The sequence below is a fragment of the Eupeodes corollae genome, chromosome 2 (genome assembly GCF_945859685.1).
Source record: "Eupeodes corollae chromosome 2, idEupCoro1.1, whole genome shotgun sequence".
NCBI classification, from domain to species: domain Eukaryota; kingdom Metazoa; phylum Arthropoda; class Insecta; order Diptera; family Syrphidae; genus Eupeodes; species Eupeodes corollae.
Window position 1 is genome coordinate 143414543 of NC_079148.1, and position 19507 is coordinate 143434049.

Genomic DNA, 19507 nt, shown 5'->3' on the forward strand with positions numbered 1-19507 from the left:
ATAACTAGAATTTACCTGTTTGATGATAATAATAATATATATTTTGAGACAGACATTCCTAAAAATAACAGGCACGCGAAGCTCTATTTTCAAGCCATCCCACACCCCATCACAATTATTTTGTTAAAAAACACGAACTCGTGCCCTCATCTGATGAACTTAAACCAATAATATATCAATTTTCTAGACTAAAGATAGTATGAAACCATAAATAGAATTGGTTCTTTTTGTGGGTTGGTTTTGAACTATCCGAATATAAAGGGTGTTTTTTTTTGTAGGAGGTACAGAACTTTGAAATGGAATAAGACAAATATGTTTTTTTTATAAATTGACATGACATTTACTTTATTAGAAAGATATTTTCAGATTTTGACATGTCACCGCCACAGCTAGCTCAGGCGTAAACTAAGCTGGAGGCCCAATTTTCGATGACTTTTCCAAGTTTTTTGGACATATTTCCAACAAAAACATGATTTTCAAAATGAATTTGCACATTTGAAAGCGTTATTCAAGTATCGGTCCATTCATAGTGAAAGGTCAAACTAAATGTCAAATCAATACGAGAGAATGGCTGTCAGTTAAATGGTGTTGCCAACTTAAAGTTCTATACCTCTAACAAAAAAAACACCCGTTACAACTCGCGTACTCCGTCATCGTTCGTCTTCGTGGTTTTTGTGCTCAAAATAGACTGAAACAGTCAAAAGGGGGTTATTTTTAGACCAAGAAAAAAAACCAGAATATCTTTCAAACAAAATCACGCAGATAAATGTATCTATAGCTTTATTTGTGCACTATTCAATAGTGAAAACAGTGATTATTAGTTTGCATTGTATCTAGATACATCTAGTTTATGAAGCTATACTCGTATTTCGAGTCTTCATGAGAAGGAGAACTGATGACGGAAATAGGAGGACGACGACGACGGTTTGAAGAAACGAAGAGAAGTGTATTCAAATAATAAACAATAGAAAACCATTTGAAAAGTTTATTATTGTTTGTTTGACAAAGCGAAAGAGAGAGAGAGGCACAAGTTTTTAGTTTTGTAAAGTGTATAACTTTTGTTTATTTCGAAAACGAAGAACGAGGTATTGAAATTTTTCTTATGCCATTTTGTTCTATACGAAAAACGCATGACTGATGCTTGCTTACTTGGGGAACTCTCTCCCTATCATTAACCGGAAGTTGATTTATCTTGAAAAACTATTTTGTATACAAACTTTTTTAAGCCAATTTGCATGTTGGCAACGACAAAAAGTTCACAAGAACAAGAACAACAAACTAATTTGTTTGACAAAGTGGGTGGCGATATGGCGAGGTTAGGTTTAAGGTCTGAAATGAACCATGTGAGTGAATGACTAAATTTATTATTATGTTTGACTTGAAGAAAAGATGTAGACGTAAAAGATATAATTTACACAGCATTTGAAATAGAATGTCAACATTGAAAAAGGACATTGACTGAGTTGAGAAAATGAAATAAATTCGTTTGGTTGGGTTTTTGGGATCTGGCATCTGTTGGTTGTAGTGTGTTGATTTCCGACCGAAATCAAGGGTAAGTAGTTTGGCGTTTTTTCATGATGACACATTGGGATTATCAGATACAAGATCATGTATTTTGATTAGCAAACATAAGGTTTTTTTATAGTGGAATAATTCACATGATCTTTCGGTTAAGTTACATCTAGCTAAAGCTTACAATCTTCGAAAAACAAACACCTTTAAGGATTTTTTTAAAACGTCATCTATCTTCAAATTTGCAAACATTTTTAGTATCAGGAATGTTTCCGAAACAATGTTGCAAGGTCATATTTTTCAATATATTAACTCGATATTTGTACAGTTACCATTGTTGAGGCTGTCATCTTCTGACATTTGATAACTAAAAATTTTACTATAATTGCAGATTCGCAGCTTGAAATTTCGAAAGAAATGTTTCCATGCTTCTTCTCAAAGCAGTGAAAACAATTAGTTACATGATTTAACACCTTTTGAAGTTTTGTTTAGCCAATGTGAAAGATAAGGTATATGTCAATGCTTAATAATCGAATCAACCCTTATCGTTATCTAGGACATACGACCACAAATAGGCAAAAAAAAAGTTTGAAGAAATGCATAATATAGTGTTGAAATAAACGTTCATGGATTTTTCTTAAAAAACTACTAATTTTTGTTTATATAAAAGTAAAAACTCTTACAGGAAATACTATTTAGTTGTAAATTGTCATTAAATCTGTTTTTTAAACAAATTTCTGCCAAATATTGCACCAATTTGGTAATTGATAACTGCTTCCATTATTTCTCAAATGTTCTTAGCACAATTTCCACAATCAAATATGACCTAAAATGTATATCTTGGTGCACTGTAGATTGAAATATACTGTATCAATGGTTTCAAAAAAAAATGATTTTTTGAAAATGGTTTTATTAAATTAGTAAATGAAAGTCTTGGCACAAGTTCACACCAAAGCAGAATTTGGGGTGGAGTGTGGGAGAGTGCAAAGATTTGGGATCTATGGACTTTTCCCAATATTTTTGTTATATGGCTTATTTTAAAGGTTGTTAAGAGCACAATAGAGAAGCATTACCAAATAAAATCAAGTGCATACCATGGAAGAATCCAAGTCGTTCTATCCCCCTCTTCACGTTAAGATATTATTTTATAGATGGCACTGATCGACAAATTTTGACTTTTATTTTATTACTAGCTTTTAAGCGCGACTTCGTCAGCATAAGATAGTTGTTTTTGGATAGTAGTATGAAAAAAAACTGAGCTATACTTTTTATTACGTGTGTGTGCCGAGATGGGATGAGTGTGATTGTCATAGGTTAGGTTAGGTTAAGAAGAAGATAGGTTACTACAATAAATTTTTATAAACGACGTTTTTTTGTTTTTCCTTCCTTGGCCAGAACGTAAGGATTCTGTGGGTTTGGGTCCATTGGAAAAACAGTTTTTTCCCAAATTTACACCTGCAACTTTCAGCGTTTGCCCCTGAGTTTTTTATTGCTATTGCAAATGCTGCTTTCAAAGGAAACTACACTCTTTTAAACTGATACGGCAAATCGGGTGGAGTTATCGGAATGCTATTCCATTCATGTTTATAGCTTTTATAATATTTCATCCTAGGTGAGTAATCTGTAGCCGTGTACCATTAGATTACTTTGGGCCGTCAATATATCTCATTAACAGGACTGGACCACCATCCTTCCATCTCAACTTATAAGAATGCACCCCTGATAATTCCAAAGAATTCAGAAACTCTATAGGGTATGATGTTACTTGCTCCGTGTCCATGACGTTTTCTACTGGGAGGTACTCGACGATATCGCCCTCTAGTTCCGACATAATTTGTTCGTTTATCTGGCTAACTATTTTACTACTTGTAGCTAAAATTGCCGACTCACACAACCACTCCTGACTTTTTAATTCATCTGTGATACAAACAATTTGACAGAATTTTAGTTTAAAATGATTTTTTTTAACCACATGATAAGTTTAACTTGCTCGACAACTGGTTTCATGAGGGTTGGGAAGCGTTGTTTTCCCGTAATACCAATTTTAGCCAAATATTATTCAAATCTTTGGTAATTTAGGAGTGAAAGCAATCAGATTTCCAGGAAAGTTATCTTCTCGAGTTCAAAAGTAACTCATTTCATTTAAATCTGTTTAGTAGTTTAGGCGTAAAAGCGATCTGCCCACCTGAATTTTCCCATGCTAATGCGTCATTTTGCCGAGGAAAAAAGTAGCCTAAGTCCTTTTTCGGGTATCAAAATATCTCCATACCAAATTTCATGCAAATTGGTTCCATAGTTTAGTCTTGATTGAGTTACAGACAAACAGAATAACTTTCGGATTTATAATAAAAGTATGGATTTATTTTATTTCATCTATACTGGTTACAGAGATAGTTATTAAAACATATTAAAATTAGTTTCCCATCCTTTTTTTCAAGCATTAAAAGAATCTATTACGTTTTTTCAATTATCAAAACTATGGGGTAGCCGTATTCTTCACCTGTAAAATTTTGAAAAACAATCCATCGACACTCTGTCAACATTGAAGCGTCAAAATATCTTTGATACCTTTTTTCCATGTTTGTAATAATTTGTAGAAGCATTCGCCATGATCGAAGTCCAAGTGAGATCGTAAAAAGTGGGGATTAGGGGACATGCTAAAACTCAGATTTTGGAATGATGATAACATACAGTGTCTCACAGCCTATTTAAACGACCCCTTATTAATACATTCATCTAAGTATACTTTCTAAACAATAAAATTTATTAAAAAAGGGCAAACGCAGGAATTTTTATTTAGTTTTAATCTTTAAAATAGCAACTTAACCAACTTATTTTATTTTAAAGTCTTAAATTTTACCTAAGAAAAACGAAATAATTAGGTTTTTCAATGCCACAGCTTATTTGACCCATTTTGTTTAAGGAGCAACTTCTCAATCAAAAACATGAGTATAACGGTGTTTAATATTTCAGTCTCTAAGTTGTTATATTTCCAAATATACGAGTAATTATTAGTTTCAGTTATTTTTTCAAAAACGAAGCACGTTTTTTAAACATGGGAAAGCGAACAACAATTGAACAACAAAAAAATCTCCAAACTGCAGAACAATTGGGCATAAGACGCTCGTTTCGTTTTTATCAAACAACGACCCGAAACATACTTCATGAATTTCTAAACATGGCTGATATACCATTTACCTCATAAAACTCCCAACACAGTCTCCGGATTTGAATGTTATAGAAAACCTGTGGTCCATTTTGGATATAAACATTCCAAAACGCCACATTTCAAACAAAAATGACCTCAAAACTGCATTGACTGAAGAATAGGCAGGAATTCGTCCAAAAACTACAAAAAATAGTGGATTTTTATCAAAATCAGCTTAAGGCAGTATTAGAAGAAAAGGGTGCACATACGAAATATTAAAATTGACATTAATTTGCTAAATCTTTTTTTTAGAAAGTGTTAATTTAAAAAAACTTACTGGACCTTTCTAAATTTGTATTTTTCTGATACCTTTCTTCGCTTAAGAATTATTTTTTCATGAACTTGTTAGTATACGATGGGTCAAATAAGCTCTGAGCCACTGTACATACGTTTTAAAAGTTAATTTATCTTATTTCCGAAGAATTTTTTTGCGAAAAGTTAAAAATCGTAAAAGACTTTTTTTCATGACCTTTTCGAGCCGAGTCGAAATTATCATCTTTAAATAAATTTAATTATCTGAGGACTGACGAAAATACCTTCCTTGGCTGTAGCTTTCACCTAGTCTCGGAAATATTTGTCGAAGGTATTAAAAAGCAGCGCCATTCTTGTTTATTGTTTTACAAACAAAATATATTTTCAACAGTTCCCTGATGGTTAAGCTATGAAACTTGGATTTAAAATAATATAATTTTCATAGCACAATAAACAATATTTCCAAAAAATTATTATATTAAATTTATTTGGATATTTTTCTCAAAATTTTTCTCTTCAAGAATTACATAAGCCATAATACGTAGGTACCTAAAACTTTGTCAAAAAAAAACTTAAGTTCTCAAAGAATTTTCAAAAAACTGTACTTAATTCAATTTCACCATTAAATCCCCCCCCTTCTAACTAAATTGTTTTGCCACGGTCCAAAACAAGGGGACTTTTAAAGAAGTTAAAAGGACATTAAGGACTTCAGAACATTTGAAATTCATCCACTAAAGAACCAAAATAAAAAAAAATGTGATGTGTAGACGTTAACGTATACGAGCTTTTCTTATTGCTATTCTTGTTAATTAACCTACGTTTGGCTTCGATAAGATAAATTCAACCTTCATAAAAACGGTGAAGAAGCTCAACCGGGCCATCTATACGTTTGAAACGAAAAAATGCCAGTCGAAAACTACTTTGAAAGTCATCTTAATGATGTTTTAGAATTCTATAAAAGTCCTTTGTGTATGAAGAGATCTATACTTTTTAAATATTTTCCCAAGTTTTGGATTCCATTTTCCGATTGCATTTCATTTGAAAATGTAGTCTTCCATGCTAAATGAAGACATTCATTTGTGAATATGCATAGAAATATATTAGAAAAAAAGTTATAGATAGTTTTCTTTGTTTTAGAGTGCATGACCAAAAGTGCAAAGATCTCATATCTCATACGAAAGCAAATAAACTCGCAAATGTAGTTATAAAATACCACACATCAATATGAGGACAATACGGGGACGGGGATGGGAACGTCCAAAGAACTATATATGAATAAAAATCAAACAATATCGACTTAGACACGACACCCACGCGCAACTGATTACATGCATGCGATGCGCGACTCAAATTTCTCCAATGGAATTTCAATTATTTTCACTTGGATCTGGATGCAATGAGAGATGGCGCCAATAGAATCCAGCTCTCCAATAAAATCCATCCAACTACTGCCTCCACATGGACCATGCAATCCAATTCAATTCAATGATGATGATGATGGCGGTGGTGGCATGGAAATGGAAGAGTGGAACCATGGGAGCTATGCTCTGAAGCTTTGGTTTGAAGCTATAGGCATAGCATAGTCCTATATATAATTCATATGGACACATTGGCATGGCTCACTTATCATATCCACCCACATACTCGGCGAGCTGATGATGAATGTCGCTGGCATTACGCCTTCGTGCAGCACGAGTGTGATTTTTTCTTTTTTTTTTCTTATACAATTGCTGCTCTTGTTGTTTTTGTTGTTGTTGTTATATATTAGTTGAGGTCTGGCACTGGCTGGCAATTCTTTTGGTACAAGTTACAAGCTTCAAGCTAAAGCCAAAGTAATTCTCTTATAGAGCTCTATTTGCCATTAAACTACTTATTTACAGCACTGACATGTCATTTGGATTATCCGATGTGTCAGCCTACGCATCCGTGATCCAGAAAATCAACTTGAAAAACGAAATACGAAATGCTGTTGAAAAAATTGTCTCAATGACATGCAGCTTGCGAAAAAATTCCGATCACACAGCACCACCAAAATGAAATGGTTGATTCGACTTGAGACTTACGACACCCTATATACTCGCTGGCTTGACGCTTGGACTTGGACCAGTTGGTGATGCCATTCATTTCTATAGATAGTTTTATTTTTAATTTTTTTGAAATGATGCTGGAACCGAATTGAACTGAAAATTTCCTGTACTAATTAATCACTGGTATGCAAATCGCTTTAGCTAGCTAGCTCTAGCTCTCAAAACAAAAACCTTATAAAGATGATTGAGAGAGAGTGAAACATCCGCAACTTTTCATTCTTTTCATTTCGTTTCGCAGATTGAAGTGTTTATGGTAATTACAGACTTGTTGATAGATACAAAAAACATATTTACATTAAGCTAGTTTAAACCGCTTTACTATATGTTTATTGTTTTTTTTTGTTTATGATTTTTCAATTAATTTATTCATGACTTCTTGGAAGAAGAAACGATTATACATGGTTTTTTGTATTTATATGAGGAATGTACCTCGAAACAAATAAAAATATGTACGAATATAAAACAAACATATAAACATACTACAGCTATGGTCGAAATAATAGGAACAAAACTTAGTTTTTGATAATTAGGTCTTTGTGTCAAAATGGATTGGCCAAATAAAAGTCAATCAAATAATCAGTCATGCTGTGAAGTATAGAGTTTAGTTCTTTGGCCGTACTATAAGAATGTATAATGACTTACGAGCCTCAGCCTTTTTCCTTTCATTATTATGACAGTTTTAGCTAACTGAACCTTATTTTATTTTAATTAAAATTTTGTTAGTACTGTGGAGAAGAGATATTCGTTCTTTAGACGGACTACGCGAATGTGGAACGCCTTTTAAAGCTTAATTTAAAACCAATGCTTTTTTTTTAAATTAATTTTTATTAATTCATTCTCAAACCTATCTTAAAGCTAGACAAAAATTCATAAAACTAGCCTAATTATCCATAACTTACAACTAACTTAATGGTCCCATACGGGCACTCTAAGTTAAACTATAACACTAACTACTAATGCCTTTCGGGCCTAAGATCTATTTTAACTTCAATTCAATGTTATATATTTTTGTATTAATTAGAAAACTTAAAAAAACTAATATCAATATCCGTTTTATTTCAAAACCAATGCTTAGTAAGACCTTCTTACTCTCTTCCCTTCATGCTTTTTACTTGCTACATGAAGGATTTAAATTAGGTACTTGTTCTCATCATCATTTTGACTTTCAATATAAAAAATTTGTTTGTGTTTTGCTTCAGAAATTTACGCCCTACTAAAACGAATTTTTGTCCTAAAATTTTCTCAGGAATTAATGAATCAGTAAAAAGTAAAACAATAATAACATTATTAACCCTTTTTTACGATAAAAGCTGCATTTGAAGAGGATTTATTCGATATTGTGAAGATCAGACAGACCAAGGTAACCTTCTTAAGGCGAAACGTATGAAGTTACGTTGAACGGATTTGATTCTATTCTTCTTGATCTCACGAAAATTAGCGCATAATTGGGGTTGGGGCAGACCAAAGTGTTATATCGAGCGAGAGTAACATAAGCATCCTGAAATTATTTAGACCAAAACGCTTAACAAATCCTAACATAGATGTGCTCCATAAAATGGAGATTAGCTTTAAAAAGAATTCCAAGATCTTTGAAGATATGAACGGAATGTATAAAGTGCTAAGTTATTTTATATTCAACTGAACTATTAGGAGTAGAGAGAGTCTTTGCCAGGCAATTAATTGGGTTAAGGTTAAGGCCAATCTTGTTGATATCCTCTTGGAGTTGTATCGATCGTTTATATATTGTACGCTTTTGAAGATTTTCAAATTAGCCGGATAGATTAAATTGTTATTGTATCGCAAACATCATTGGTAGCTTAGATAAAAAGTAGGGGCAATAAATGACTACCTTGGGGAACTCCTTTTTTAATGAAACGGTTGGAGAAAGAAGATCTGAATTTAACTTGATATCATAAGAAAGTTGGTCTAAGGCTTAAAAATAATCTGTGTTAATAAACCGAGCTTTTGAACAATTTCAAGGGTATTTAAGCTCGTTTTGGTATAAAAATAAAATTTAAATTATCACAAGCAATTTTTTCAGAAAGCTTGAAAATACAGGACAATTTAGAGTTTGATCTATAATTACTTATGTAAGACTCGTAACCTTTTTTAAAGACTTTAGTAGTAAGTACCTTCTTCCATACAGTTGAGAGTTCAACTTGAGCTGAGAGACAGTGCAAATTTGTAAAGAAGGGGAGTTGCCACCAGTGATTTACATTTTTTCAAGATAATAATCATCTCTCAGTAAATCCAAGTAATGACTTTGTCTAACGTCATCTGAGATCTTTAATTCCTAGATTTCAATACTGATCCAAGCCGAGCTCTAAAGACATGTGAAAAATTGCTTGATTTTAAAATTAAGTTCCAAATACAAATCTTAAATCGACCCACACTGATAACTTCCCATCCCGTCTGTGGATTTGTCTTGCTTAAAAATTTGTGGGTGAATTGTGAATTATTCTTAAAAAAATTAAAATAACCAACAATATTTTTCATATAAGGAAATAGTTCAGTTTGAAAATCTAGTTTTGTTAAATAGATTTTTAGTCGAAAACAAATGTTTACTAATTTTAGTAGCATTTCAAATTTTTTTACAAATTGGATGAATGAAAATAATTTGAGAGACATCAAGAACTGAACATCAATTTTTACCAAATTTGAGTACTATTTTTTGTGGATTTTATTTTTTTATGAAAAAACGGACTGTTTGATTTTTACAAAAAAGAAAACTGCTGAATATCGAAAACAATATTTTCTGTAAAATAAAAAAAAGCTTGAAAACAATATTTTTAATGTTTGAAAAGCTATTTAAATCGAAAATAAATTTTTACCACGTTTTTGTGTTGTTTTTTTTTAGGTTTTTATTTTCAATTCAATTCAATTTTTCTTAAAATGTACCAAATGTTAAAAACAATATTTTTTTATAATATATAATTTATAATATATAATATAAAATTGGTTTGAAGCCATAATCTCAAATTTTTGAAAAGATATTTAAGTCAAAAATCATTTTTTACCAATTTTGTTAAATTTCTTAAGTATTTAGTTTTTTGTTGACAATAACATTTTTTAAAAGATAAAAGTAGTTTAAAGCCAAAAGAAATTAAATTTTTACCAACTCTGAGTAGGTAATGTTTTTCATGTTTTTATTTTTTATAAAAAAACTGTCTATTTGATTTTTCTCAAAATTTTACCAGATATTCAAAATGTTATTTTTCGATCCTCAAAATTGTTTTGGAGATGAAATAATTTTTATTCGTAAAATTTCCGCGGTGACTCATTTTTGTTTAGTTTTTTTGATTTATAAAAAAAAACTATTAATTGGATTTTTTTCCAAAAATGTATTGGTCATTGGACTGTCAGCTTGGTTCAAAAAAAAAAACAACATCATCAATGAATTTCAAGCTGCATATAGAAAGAACTATTCTACTCTGGACCAAGTTTATAATCTTTTCATGCATAATTCAAGTTCAACTCTGCCAAAAGAAGAAACTGTACGCTTTTTTTGTAGTACCCGTAGCATGATGGTTAGTGCGTTGGACTGTCATGCAAGGGGTCTTGGGTTCAATCCCTGCCTGTGCCACCTTAATTTAAAAAAATTATTTTCGCGGGTACTGCCTCTTGCGAGGAATTGACAAATCCTTCAAGAGTAATTCTTGTCATGAAAAAGTGCTTTCTCAAACTAGCCGTTCGGATTCGGCCTTAAATTGTAGGTCCCTTCCATTCCTGACAACAGTACTCGCACACAGGAATGGTTGAGAGTTGTAAGTCAATAGGCCCTGGTTCACAACGGACTGTTGCGCCACCCCATTTGATTTGATTTTGTACGCTTTTTTCACCGATCTTAAGGCTGCTTTTGATAGCATTGACAGGAATGCTCTTATTTATAAGATATCAACCGTGGGAATATCTTCGAAGATACTGGCTACTATAAAGTCTCTTTATAAAGGGATACTACTGCAGCTGTTTGAGATGATTCGTGTTTGTCTTCCCCAGGATGTGTGGTAAGCTCTCTTCTTTTCGTTCTGCTTTTAAATGATCTTCATGCGGAACTTCCAATCGGTATTGTTTTAGACGCTCTTTAAATTAACTCAATTTTATATGCGGACGAAAACATACTATTGTCAGATAATCCATCCAATTTGCAACAGCTAATTGAGGGTTTTAAGACTTACAGCATTCAATGGAATCTTGATAAGTCGGAAACAGTAATATTTCGCAATGGTGGAAGAAGAGGAGTGTGCAAAAAATGTTTTAACAATAATTCAGAAATAAAGGTGTATAATCAATACAAATATCTTGGCGTAGTGTTTAATTACAATATGTCTTGGAATGAGCATCTTACAAACATTTTAGGATCATCTAAAAATTTCATCAATGAAACGTGGTCGAGACAGCTGCGAGACAATACCGTCCAACACTCAACAAAGTTCAAAATATACAATGCCGCCTCAAAGCTAATATGTAGTACTGTGCTCAAGTTTGGGGATACGGCGAATACAACCAAGTCGAAAAGTTGCAGCGTTTCTTCATGAAAAGATGCTTTTATCTGCACATTGAAACAGGCTTACCGAAGGGTTTTTTAATGTCCCTCCAGCTACATTTTTCTTTCATAAGACGAAATCTAGAAATCTTCCTAATAATAGATTACACAACATTTTATCGAAAGCCATTATGAACAAGAAAATCTTTTGGGCTAAGGAATGGTTGGATCTTTTCTACAATCTACTTGAATGGCTCAGCTTACATAACATTCTCTTACTAAAAATGAAAGAAAAACACTGGACTGAATTTACAGTTAGTGCGACACAGTCTTAATATCACGATGAATATTGCAACTTTTTGATGACTCCAATTCACGTGATATGATTTCCATAATTTTAAAAACACGCTGCCGGCTCCTTAATATCAATTTAAGAGCCTTCAGAAGAGATACTGTACATATTCATTATGAAAGAAGGGGTTGGTGGAGGTGTGTACTCTGAACGACTGAAATTAAGTCTCTCATTCCGCCTTCCCAATCATTGTAGCGTGTTCCAGGCGGAAGTCTTGTCTTGGCTCAAAGAAAACGTGATATCAACATCTGCTATCCGTATTTTCTCTGATAGCAAGGTCGCTATCAATTCTCTGGACTCTGTCTCTACAAACTCTATAACAGTCCATAACTGTCGATCATCTCTAAAGGAGATGGCCCAACAGTTAAATATTCACCTTTGCTGGGTGCCGGGCCATATAGACATTCCAGGTAACTGTAAGGCAGATGAACTCGCCAGTAACGGTTCAGTACAGCCCATGCTACCACGTTTGCCAAGTACTGGTATACCAATCGCTACTTGTAAACTGCTTCTAATGCAAGACGCTGTGAGGAGGGCAGCACCAGGTGGAACAACATCACCACATGTCAAGTCACAAAAAATATCTGGCCAACACTGAATTTAAAACCTTCAAGGTGCTTGCTCTCCCTAAGCAGATCGCATATAAGCTCTGCTGACACTGTCTAATAGGAAAGAACGCTACGAGACTAGACATATTCTCAAATGGCTTTTGCAGAACCTGCATGGACGAGGAAGAGGAAGAAACGGTTCTTCATCTTCTCTGCACATGCCCTGCTCTAGCTCGAAAACGCAAGAATTACCTAGGAGAATTCTTCTTTAACGATCTAAACGATCTAAATCATATCAGTATAATCAGCCTCTCACGTTTCGTAAGGGACTCTAACTGGTTCCATTGAGCATAGGAGGAATTCCAAGATTCATGTGGTATCACAATGGGCCATTTAACTGGCCTGAATGTGTCCGTTTCCATCTTGGACAGCCACTATAACCATACCTAACCATATCCCTTCTAGTTTTTGATCTATGGATGACGAAAAACGTCGCGAACGTATGGACGTACGAGCGTACGTACACACGCACGCTTCGACTCTAGGGACCTTGAACCGTCAAGAAATCTCAAAATTTTCAATTTCACAAATCGGACCCATTACAATAATTTCCTATGAGAAATTGAAAATAAAGAATACAGTTGATTGTTTTAAACAGTCTCTTTTACTTCCCAATTTTCACTCTTTGAATTTACATACTGACAAATTTCTTGAGAAATTGAGTACCGAAATACCGTGAAACAATTATCCAAAGATTAATTTTGTTATAATTGTCTTTAATCTTGTGATCAATGCATTGGTTTCCGATGAGATTTAGGTTTAAACCACTTATTTTTGTCTTTTCAAATCAGAGCTTCGTTGACATGTAAAGTCACATTCCTGCAAAGCTTAGTGCTATTTGTCGATCTCATTTAAGGGCATGTCTCTATTGCAATGTTTCACTGCACCTACTGCACCACTTTAAAGAATACTTTCAAATCATTCAAAGCTCAAAAATCCTACTAAGACTTTAACTTTTTGACTAAAAAAGACAAGAATTTTTCTTCAAATGTTCCTATTATTCCAGCCACAACTGTATTTATCTTTGTATGAAATCTCAAAGCGTGATGGTTTGAAAATGAATTTTTGAGTGTTGTATTATGGGATTTTGATGTTTTAAATGCTTTCACGTGTGCGTTATGCGCTAATATGGTGAATATTAAGAGTTCAAGCGTTTCTTTTTTGTCTAGAGTATATAATGAGATTATATGGTAGCGCTCAAGGCTTATAATATATTTAAATAAATTATAAATTATCGCTTTTGAGTTGCGAAATTCTTGTCATTTGATTTATAAATCAAGCGTTCTCTCTCTCACTCTCTTTCTTTTCAAAACAGGTGCACGCGTCTTAAGCATGAAAGAATATATTAAACAAATTATGGAATTCCATAGGGTCTTCCCCGTATGCCATGATTTTGATGAGATATAAGCTGTAAGGTCATTAAAAATTTGATTTGCATATGAAAAATAGGTTTTAAATGTGATACTTAGAATTAACACTATGACACTATGTTTCTGGCGTAAGTCAATGACAATGACGTGCGTCATTTGTATAATTCGCAAAACTGCCAATTTTTATGAACTTAATTTTCACGAACGCAAATGTAGTACATAATGTGGTTATTAGAGCTCCTTGGTCAATAGATCGACTTTTTGAGTTGAATAGGAAGAAAAAAATATTAAGTTCAAGTTTGTTTTGACGTAAGTACAACATACGTCAACTTCAAAATTGTATTACCTGCAATTTACATTTTAAAATTAAAAACAAGTCATGTTTGGGTTTTGTTACTTAGTTTCTCTGATCTCAAATCCGGAAACTTTAAACCTTCAAGTGCTTCGTAATTTAGATATGAGTCAGAAAATCCCAACAATTTGAATTTTTCTAATCAAAGCTTTAGTAATATTTTAATATTGAACTCTCTTGTAGATTGCATCAACATCAAGATCTGGATTGTGAAAATAGCATTTTTGAATGAAACATGAAAATGTATTAAAAAATAGGGTTTAACCAAATGTCACTTTTGAAGTTGTAATTTTATGATATTTAACAAGTAAAAACTTGGTCATTCCTATACACGTTTTTAAAAACACTTTAAAATTGTTTGAAAACGACCAGAAAACACACATTTTTGAAAATTTTTCTCACAGTGTTTATTCCCAAGGGGGATCGCAATTGTCCACCGAGATCTTGTCATTGTATAATCGACTTTTTTTGTCTTCTTTTTCTTGTAATAAGCCTATGCTGAAGGTAATATTACTATGCTAAAGAAACAGTGTGAGCACTAAGAAAGGGAGAGAAGGCTTCAATGGGTTTGTCGGTACACATTGGTTTTGAATTCCTGAATATTGCAATGACTAGGAAAGACAGAGTGTTATAGGAATTCCACATTCGCGAAGTACGGCTAAAGAACGAATTTCTGTATTTGACAGTACAACCGAAGTTGGGCTCGAGGGTATAATGATGAGCATTCCTAGAAGAGCGAGTATTACGGTTGAACTGTTTAAGGGGAGGAATGCAGCTGGCTATTTTTCTAAAGCATAAACGATTAAAATAACGGTAAAAGAGGGTGAGACAAGAAATATTTCGACGATGTTCAAGCGACGTAAATGATCTTATGATAGTAATATCACCAATCAATCTAAATGACCTACCTTCAATATTGTCCAAGAATCTTAAGTGAATTGCAGAAGCACCAGTCCTGATATGGGAGTTATACTCAAGCTTTGGACGTCTTCTAAGTCTTGTAGATAGCAGGCAGGTCAGAAGGCGAGAAAACTTGCATCGCCTAAGAGATTCCAAACATCTTGCGGCATTTTTGGCGACAACGCAATTGTGATCGTTCATCAAAAGATGGTTGATAATACACATTCCGAGAATATCGAGATGTTTAGTCTCCTCTGTGCAAGTGCAACCCGTGGATAATGGCAAGGGGTTATATCTAGCTTTAAAGATACAAGACAACATTGGGATTTCGAAGCATCAAATTTCACACCATAGTAGTACTAGTACCCGTAGCATGATAGTTATTGCGTTGGATTGTTTATGCGGCTGGAGCTCCGCAGGTCACTTACTTTGCATCAGAACTCGAGATTGTTTTTAGGGAATTGAAACTGAGCTTGGAAGAAAACTATTTCATCTTGGCCGGTGATTTGAACGCAAAACATGAAGATTGGGGAAATCAACATAATAATCCCAGAGGTAACCATCCATTTAATTTGATGAATCTTTACAGCGTTGAATATGGCATCGACCTGCTGGCTACTGAAAAGCCATTGTATCCAAGAAGTGGCTCCTTTCTGGATCTTTTGCTATACGACACCAGACTGACAGTTACAGACAAAGTGTGTAATCACCCTCTAAACTGCAGTCGAGTACGACAGTGATCACTGCGGACTGGCTGCTGTAATGCAGATTCCGAACGAACGCGTGGAATTGGAAGAATACGTTGCAACGCACTCTTACAATTACAGTAAGATGCGTTGGCCTCGTTTCACCAACGGCTTAGCGAGAGAACTTCGTTCGAGTGACATAGCCCCACCAAACAACAGAAACCTGACAAATACAGAAATTGACCAACACTTACAACAGATGGACGAAACAATAAAACGAACGATGGAGCAGACAATACCAAAGTACAGAGAACGGGACCAAATGGACGCTTACAGAAACGCGACTAATTACGCACTACGTGAGCACAAGAGTGGCTTACTGACAAGACCCAAAAACTTGTACAGACGACTTACAGGCCCACACGACTTGAAGGTAAGGAAGTCGTCAATAACAAATTTCAATCTGCTGATTAAGGAGAACTACGGGTTATCAATTAACAAGTACTGGGACCGTAATATCCGGTCAGTTAAATCCAGTGACCCTGGTATGTTAACCAAAATCAATAAGATATTCATGAAAAAAAAACGATAATGACCTTCCGTGTCTTAAACTCCAAAGAACTGAAGAGAACAGAGACGTACTCATGACAGCGCAAATAGATCCAGAGGAAGCCATCTTTGACGATGACTTTTACATAATTGAAGATCCGAAGGAAAGAGTGCAGGCAGTGGGAGCTGCTTTTTAGCAAGTGTACAAGGTAAATGTTAGCATTCGCCCAACCATGACCTGGAAAACAGAGCCCTACTCAATCACTTTTACTTTCGAAATGATATGACACAATTGCGATCTGAGAACCGCGGTTTCATGCAGTTCAATGACGATTCCTTTGCAAATGCCATAATCACAGAGCAAACGGGACCAAGTCCCTTGTTAGTGACGAGTTGTCCTTTCCCTTTTCTCCCGAAAAAGTGAAAGGACAACTCCAACCCGTCAAATCTTTAAACTGAAAATAAATGTCCAGACGTCGGAGACAATTCTGTTCCGGACTCCGTTGGGTAGGGCCACGAGAGATACGTGTAAGAATTGGCGCAAGATGGTCATCGTTGATCTTCACGGGCAGCCATTAGCGAGCAAAAGTGTAGTGAAGTACCTCGGTGTCTGGTTAGATCAGTATTTATATTTCGACAGACATATAAATGCTGCTCTGACCAGGGCCAGAGGAGCCTTCGCTCTGACGAAACGGCTGTTTTCTAGCAGTCGGCTTGACCCCAAAGTGAAGGTAATTTGCTACATGGCCTTCATACGGCCAATGATTGTTTATGGTTGTCCTGTGTGGTTTCTGTTTAGGTCGGAATTTAATGAGCTTATCATATTTTGTGGAAGCAGTTACACATCCGAAGAAGAGGGTTGTGAATCCGAAAACGAATATTAAAAGCTTAGAGTACTATCGTCAGCTAAACAATGTATTGGATTAGAAGTTTCAGACAGGAGATCATTAGTAAAATTGAAAAAGAGTGATGGAGATAGAACAGAGCCCTGGGGCACACCAGCATTTATTTTGTGGTTGTCAGACTTGAATCCATCCAATACTACTTATATTAAACTATTTGAAGCTAATTACTTATCCAATGAAGGAGGGATTCATGAAAACTGAAAGCACGCATTCTCGATAAGAGAGCCTGATGCCAAACCCTATCAAATGCTTTTGAAATATCAAGTGCAAAAGTCTTACTCTCTTCACAACGATGTAAAGATTTGCTCCACTGTTTGGTGAGATGAACCATGAGATCACCAGTGAACGTATTGCTGGGAAAGCTGTATTGTCGTTCATAAAGAAGCTTATGATCTTCAAGATATTTATTGAGCTGATAATTAATTAGCGTTTCCATGACCTTGAAACGAAGGGAAGTAATATCAAAATAACACAGAATGTCCTAGAACCTTTGATTGTCAAATTCAAACACAATATTTTTTCCTTTGGCAAATTGCATTTCTTTTTCTGTCTTATCTAATTTCTGATATTTCCGTTCAATAATATAAAATTCAATCCAATTTTGTTTGCAATTTAAAATAACCTCAGTATTTGCTGTTTTTAAAAATTGCAAAAATTGCTCTTTGCAAAATTATAAACATCCTGTTTCAAAATTTTTTAAACTACAACAAATAAAAACAAAATTTCACCATACAAAAGGATCTATCTAATGGTGAACACACATGTGGAGTGAAATGTTTGCCAATGTAATTATCTTAAAAGTCAAAATATCAAACTGTCTAAAAACCTACCCTCTCTAAGACTCAGTCTCCGTCATATCATTATCTAAACTATTTCCCCAAAAACTTAATAGCGTCATTTCCTAGAAATAGTTAGTACAACCTATAGTTTCGCATTACCATCGTCCGCGTCGTTGTCTCATGTTGATACACCATCAAAAATAAGCATTCAAAAATACACACAACCTCCTCCCCTCCACCCCCCAACCAATTTGAAACCCAACAAATTAGAAAACACAGCAAAATCCGACACATCCGACAGAGGGAGACAATGACTCCCCTTTAAAAACACGTGTAGGCTATTTTTGGGGTGAATCTTATTAATATATGGAGGTTTTTATTTGACTTTTTTGGGGTAAGGTATACGGTATACGAGTTTAATGTAGGTTTTTCATTCTTAATTTATATGTGCATTGTACTTACCGAGAATGTAAGTTGAATCTTTAATGTTTTGAGTACCTCGAGACATGACTTGGAAGGCCGGTCGGTCGGTGGGGCATAAAATACCTAACCTAACCTTACTCTATCTAAGAGTATAGGTATATAACCTATAGACAGTAGAGTGCAGTGCTTTTGGAATATAATTTTTTGGCTCACAAGTGGGACGTTGTGGCGCCAGCATTTCAGTTATACTCGTATACTGAAATTTAAGCATTTTTAAACGGAAGCTTCCTACGTAATTTGCATATTTTGGTAATTAAGGCTAACATTTAGCTTTTTTTTTCAATTTTATTTTCGCTCCTAGTCTCGTACCTCCTTACGAAATTGTGCCTGGCGCGCCATAATCATGTGCTCAAACCACGCCGCCTCTACGCTCCCGGGACAAACGGCGAAGTTGAGGCGCGCCACTCACCTATAAATGGTAATAATGTTTGTTTGAGGTGCAATAGGTGTCATTAGCTTATCGTTTACGTCAGGTGTGTTTATTTGTTTGTTGGGTTATTTTCATTTCAATTGAGTTTTTGAATTAATTTTAATACGGTCAAGTTTTTTTTTCAAAAATATGCAATGTTCGATTTATTTTGATATAATTAAATGCACTTTTGTAAAGTGATGATAAGAGGATGGTAAAGGGTGTTTTTTTAGGGGAATAGAAAATTGGAATATATTTTTTAATTTCTGGCACATGTCCACGACTTGCTCGGACCTAGTCGAATCTAGAGATCCCATCTAAGAGGACTTTTTTGAATATTTGCTGCCGTATGTCGGGAATAAAGTGACGATTTTTGTCCTTCAAATAGTCAATAGTTTCCTGCTTATCAGAGGCTTCACATATAGCGTTCTGACCAACATCGCTATTACAGAATTACGGACCATTTTTTTAACTTAAAGATCTAAAAATTATTGTTTAAGGGGATGCAACAATAACTAAGACTTTGTGACTTACAAGTCTCAACCATTACTTGGTGGGAGTAATGATGTCAG